This window comes from Phodopus roborovskii, unplaced genomic scaffold (genome assembly GCF_943737965.1).
Source record: "Phodopus roborovskii unplaced genomic scaffold, PHOROB, whole genome shotgun sequence".
Lineage (NCBI taxonomy): Eukaryota > Metazoa > Chordata > Mammalia > Rodentia > Cricetidae > Phodopus > Phodopus roborovskii.
Window position 1 is genome coordinate 197,494 of NW_026126662.1, and position 6,162 is coordinate 203,655.

The 6,162-nt window shown below is 41.6% G+C and overlaps 1 pseudogene; it reads left to right on the forward strand.

Moving 5' to 3' along the window:
* The first annotated feature begins 1,253 nt into the window (after positions 1–1,253).
* Positions 1,254–5,936, forward strand: LOC127214111 (E3 ubiquitin-protein ligase MSL2-like; annotated as a pseudogene).
* Positions 5,937–6,162: the final 226 nt, after the last annotated feature.

The following is a 6,162-nucleotide window of genomic DNA, read 5'->3' on the forward strand; positions in this document are numbered from 1 at the left end:
GAGTCTCAAGGATAACAATGTCTCTGCCCCTTGAGGTAATGATCTCAAGGCAGCGAGACATGGGGAAGTGCCCTGGGACCCTGGGACCTGCACCACAGTGCACTACAGGGACAGCCCAAGTGAAGTGACAATGTGCCTTCTAACCAATCCACCAAAACCCATACAACCTAGGAGAGAGAGAATTTGAGAATTTGAGAGCACCTGAGGAAGAGCGTGAGGCTTGCACTAAGCATGCTCTGTTCTAGGATACCAGACAGACCTGAAGCACTGCACCATCCACCACAACCAGAGCAGTATGTGCCCAAATGAGGTAGAGCTGTGCATGAAGTGAAGGTGAGGGTGTCCAGGCCCAAGGGAGGGGACTGCAGAGGACCTCTTTGCTGGGCTGTGGTGGTGGCCTGGCGTGGTGAACTCACCTAAGCCATGGCTCAGCAGGCAGTGACAGTGGCAGTAGAGCTGGGATGAGTCATCAGTTCAGTTCTGAAAATATGGCAGGGGTGTGAGTGGGCTGGGGCTGTTAGTGGCCTGCACTTGTGATGGTGATCCTGAGTTTGGAACCTAGGAATGAGTGGTGGAGCCACTGCTAGCTGGGCCTGTTTTCTGCCCACTCATAGAACCTTGGGCCCATGCATTTTCTCCTGGGTCTCCCTTTTGGGCAGGGGCCTCTTTCCTCCTGCTTGAGGCACAGAATGCATTGCAAGATTACAGCATCCACACCCACCACTGCCTAAGCTCCTGGCACTCGACTCCTGCATGGTAGTCCTTGTCATACCACTGCCTCTTTGCAGGCACTGCAATGGAGTAAGGGCCCCTGGCTGGAGATATGGGTGTTCACCTGGAACCCATCAGGTCCATACTGATGTTCTGCAGCTCCATCCAGTGGTGCATCTGCTGCCAGATATGCTGCTCGAGCCCAGGCCACCAGGAGAGCTACAGGGCTAAACCAAGTGCAATTCCAGGCCAGATCATACAATCTGTGGCCACCTTGGTTGAACTTGAAAGCTGGTTGCTCACTAGTTTCCTCTCTCTTTGGTCTGCAGGACTAAGGGACAGAGGAGGGGCACCGAGGCCCCATGTGTGGGAGGAAGCTTTAGCTTTGCACACTTGCATGGATTTTAGTTGCTTCTTTGCCAGTGGTTCAGCTCAGATTTCTTCTAATAGTTGTAAACTCACCATTGTTCCCTGGCTGCTTAGAAACTTGCATCCGGAATTTTTTTTTTCAACTCAGAGCCATTGGTGTTCAAGTTTTGGCAATGAACCCCGTGAATGCTATTGCTCTCTACATTTCCGCCAACCGCCTAGTGCTCAACCATGACCCTGGAGACCCCAAGGCATTTCAAGAGATTATCAGTATCCTGCCTTACTTGTGACAGTCCCTCTCTTGCTGTGTTTGTGGACATTTGCTACAAGATCCTATTGCACCCACCAAATCCACCTGTCAACACTATGTCTGCAAAACTTGTAAAGGCAAGAAAATGATGATGAATCCTTCATGTAGCTGGTGCATAGACTATGAGCACTTTGAGGAAAACAAGCAGTTAATCATCCTAGTAAACTGCTACAAGAAACTATGTGAATATATAACCCAGACAAGACTGGCACAGGACATAAGAGAAGCAGTTGACTGTTCTTCTGATATTTTAGCTTTACTCAATGAAGGATCATTGTTTTGTGAGGACACAGAGAAACCTTCAGACTCATCCTTCACTCTGTGTTTGACACATTCCCCTTTACCTTCAACCTTATAACCCACAGCAGATCCCCATGCTAATTTATCTCCAACGTCTGAAAGCACCCTCAGCATTGCTATTGACAGTTCTGTTGTCAATGGTTTGCCTAATTACAAAGGACTTTCAATAGATAGATTTGGTATAAATATCTCCTCACCTGAACATCCAAATATGATGGACATGTGTAATACTGTTGATATAAAAACTGAGGACCTGTCTGAGAGCCTGTCACCTGTCTGTGACATGGTAACCACTGATTTGTGCTCCACAGTTATTGATATCTGGAGTTTCAGTGAAGAGACAAAACCTGGTGACTCTTTTTTGCTGAGTGATGAGGAAGTAATCCGCAGTTTGGAGACTGTTTCAAATACAGAAGTTAGATGTCCTAATTTGTATACAAATTTGGAAGCCACTGTATCCAATGAAACTTTTTTGAAGCTTTCTTGCAAGTCTCTTAACCATAATATTTTTATGTCTACCAGCCCTACACCTCATGTGTTAGCAAGTACAGCAGCAACTCCAAAGGTAGCAAAGTTGAATCGAAAAAGAACCAGATCTGAAATTGACAGTGAAAAAGTTCAGCCACTTCCAATTTCTACCATTATCAGAGGCACAACACTTGGGGCTTCTGCTCCTGTGACGGTGAAGCATGAAAGGAAAATCATCCTTCAACCTATAGCTACAGTTTCCAATGGAGGCATAACACCCAAGACCACCAAAAGTGTACTTTTATCTACTAAAAGCATGAAAAATAGTCATGAACATGGATCCTAGAAATCACACTCTAAACCCAAACCCAGTATTCTTAAAAAAGACAAGGCAGGAAAGGCAAAGATTCTTAATCATCATGCCATGCCAGGAAGTCCTACCATGACTGTGTACAAAAAGCCTCAGGGAAGGAAAGGATGTAAATGTGGGCATGATATGCAAAATCCAAGTAATCTTACATGCAGCAGACAGTGCTGGCGTTGTTACTCTAACCAGAGAGCCTGCGTACATTGCAGATGTTGTGTCTGCCAGAACTCCTACATGGCCAATGGGGAGAAGAAGCTGGAGGCATTTGCTGTGCCAGCAAAGGCCTTGGAGCAGAGCAGACTCACATTGGGCGTTAATGTGACCAGCAATGCTGTGCGCAACACAAGTACCAGTACCAGTGTACCAATGTCACAGGGTCCCCAGTAATGACATTTGATGGGAGATGCCACTATGTAAATATGTTTCTCATACTGGTTAATGAATAAAGCACTGTTGGCCAATAGGAAAGAAAGATAATAGGGATTAGGAGACAAGGAGGATAGATGAATTAGGAAGGAGGAGTCAAGATGGAGAGTCTGGAGAGAACAGAACCGCAGTTCCTCTGCTCTTGGTAAGACGACATGGAAATACATAGAAATGGGTTAATACTTAAAACAGAGCTAGCCGATGAGAAACTAGTAACTGGCCAACAACATAATATCAAATACGGAGTCTCAGTGTGTTAATTGGGGCTGGTGCGGCTGTAGGACAAGACTGGCAGCAGGAGAAAAAAAAAAAAACACACTCCTTACATATGGTGCCCACTTAAAATTTAACAAAAGCTTAAAAAGGTTTTAGAACAGAGACAAACAAGGTTTTTTGGTAGCAGTATTTTTCTTGGTTGGACTCTGCTTTGTGAGAGACAATTAGATATTTGCGCGGCTCCTTTAAGGGAAGGTTCCTGACTCAGCAAAAGCCGCAAAAAACCACATGGCTTTATAGAATCGCAGCTAACAATGTATTGCTGTGTATGAGAGATGGCAATGGCAGCGACCACATCTCCAAGCCGGCAGCATGTTTGCTGAATGGCAGTGCAGACCAAGGCCGTGGGTACAACTTTCAGTGCTGGTGGAAAAAGTACCTGCCACCATCTTTGGTAAACCACAGCAGGAAAAATATGACTTTCATTTCAGCAATATTGTTGTTTACCAGATAAAAGACTCATGGCCAGAAAAATATAAACATTTACAGTAAAGACAAAATCATATTAAGAAAAACGTCTAAAGGTTTTCATTGTGTTTTAAAATATACATAGACATAGGGAAAAAATTAAATGGTATTAAAAAGACAAAGAGGAACTGGGTGTGGTGGCACACAACTTTAATCCCAGAATTTGAGAGACAGAGGTAAGCAGATCTCTTGTCATTTCAAAGTAAACCAGGTATGCAGAGTAAATTCCAGGACAGATAAGAGTTACATAGAGAAACCCTGCCTCAAAAAATAAAATGTAAAAGAAACAGAGTAATAATAAACCCACATAAAGATGAAAAGCTCAGAGAGAATCTGGTTACTATATGGTGTTATATTGTCTTTGTATCTTTTGACTGCTTAAGAAATTACAACTGTTAAAACAAATGGTGCTGGATCAATCCAATTTATATATTTTAAAAATGCTTTGACTCAAAAATTTAAGTTCAAGTACAAGTTACTGGGGAAAAGGATTTCTATTTTTGTTTCCACAGAAAATGAAAAGCTCTGGATTCCTTCCAGACTAATGTGGTTTGAGCAAGCCAGACCCCCTGAAATAGCATACCAGGTGATCCTACATTTAAAACAGCTTGAACGAGCCAGCCTTGCAGACTACAGCCAGGATTTCTGTATCTTCTTAGGATCCCTATGACAGCGCCCCCTATCAGCAGGAAGTAATTTGGAAAGAACAACACCCAAATTCCAAAATATTGTTTATAAATGTTTGTTTTCATTTTAATGGGGTTGGTCATAAATGGTTAATGATCACAACCAATATGTTTTTAAAGGCAAAAAGGGGATTATGGTATAGATATGATTACTTTGCTTTGGAATGTATTTTCATTTATTGATCCAAATTTAAGGTCAATTTTGTGATATGTATATTTCTCCTCTTGTTTACGTATTGTGTTTATATAGCTCATTTATAAATGTAATGTATAATGTATGTATAATATATTACAGATTATAAATAATTACCTAGGATAGTCAAAGCTTAGAGTTAAGTTAGTTAGGTTTTTAAAGATACACAGAGATATATTTGAGAGAGATAGGAATTCTTCAAACCTTTCAAAGACCTACAGAATATGGCATTTAAAATGGTTTAGGCTTATTCTTGACAGTGAGACATAACTGCTCCGGGCAATACCACCTGCATCAGAAACGAAGATGGACACCGAAGAAATGGGTTATGAAGTTTGCTTTCAGTATGGCAAGACTAGCCATTTGGACAAGATACTGCTCTTGTCTGGACTGTTTGACTTTATGCTGTATAAACTGGAATTTCACGACCCACAAAAAAGTGACTTCTGATTCAAGATGGAAATTGCTGCAGAGTTCCTGCTTCATGGAAGAGTGCCAGACAGAGAAAAATTACTGACGGATTGCCAGTACAAGAAGACAGTTTAAAGTTTCCTGCTTTACTGAAGAGTCTTCCAGACACACTATGGAATATGGGCTGAAGATGGAAGATTACAGAAGAACTTCAGGTGACTGACAAGGCGAGATGTCTCCGTCATTTCTAGAGTATATATATTATCCTTCTGTTGTCTTTGATGGAGTTGAAGACAGATAGTTATGGTTATAGTGTTCCGTAGTTAAGCTTAAAGATTAGGTACATATAGGACTTTAGACACACAAAGATAGGATAGGTGATGGAATGTTTTCTTCAAATCATGCTAAATGTTAATGGACTAATTATTGTTAACTGTGATTCTTACTTGGTAACTGTTGTGCTATATATTTTGCTATGTTAAGGTTAAAACACTTCTTTTCATTTTAGACAGAAAAGAGGAGATGATGGGAGATGCCATTATGTATATATGTTTCTCATACTGGTTAATGAATAAAGCACTGTTGGCCAATAGGGGAAGGAAGATAGGAGGGACTAGGAGACAAGGAGGATAGAGGGAAGTAGGAAAGAGGAGTCAAGATGGAGAGTCTGGAGAAAACAGAACCGCCTTTCATCTGTTCTAGGTAAGACCACTTGGAAATACATAGAAATGGGTTAATACTTAAGACAGAGCTAGCCGATAAGAAACTAGTAACTGACCAACAGCATAATATCAAATACAGAGTATCAGTGTGTTAATTCGGGCTGGCGCAGCGGCAGGACAAGGCTGGCAGCAGGAGGAAAAACCTTATTCCTTACAGACATTTTTAGCTGCCAGTACAAATGATAACAAAAGATTGAATGAATCTATGGATATGAGATTTGAATGTTAACTCAGTGACTTGAAGCCTACACCTCGTAGGAAATAGATACAGTTTTATGGCAGCTATAATTCTGTTGGTTTAACTTGCCGGAGTTCCTGCGTATAAATCGCTTGTATTGAGTGTTTTCATTGCTAAGTTATATGCGTTAGTGTCTTGGAATCAGTGTGCATATAATGCAGGAGTAACCCTACAATTATATGTTCTCAGTTCTTACAGAACCTCATAGTTTGAGAAC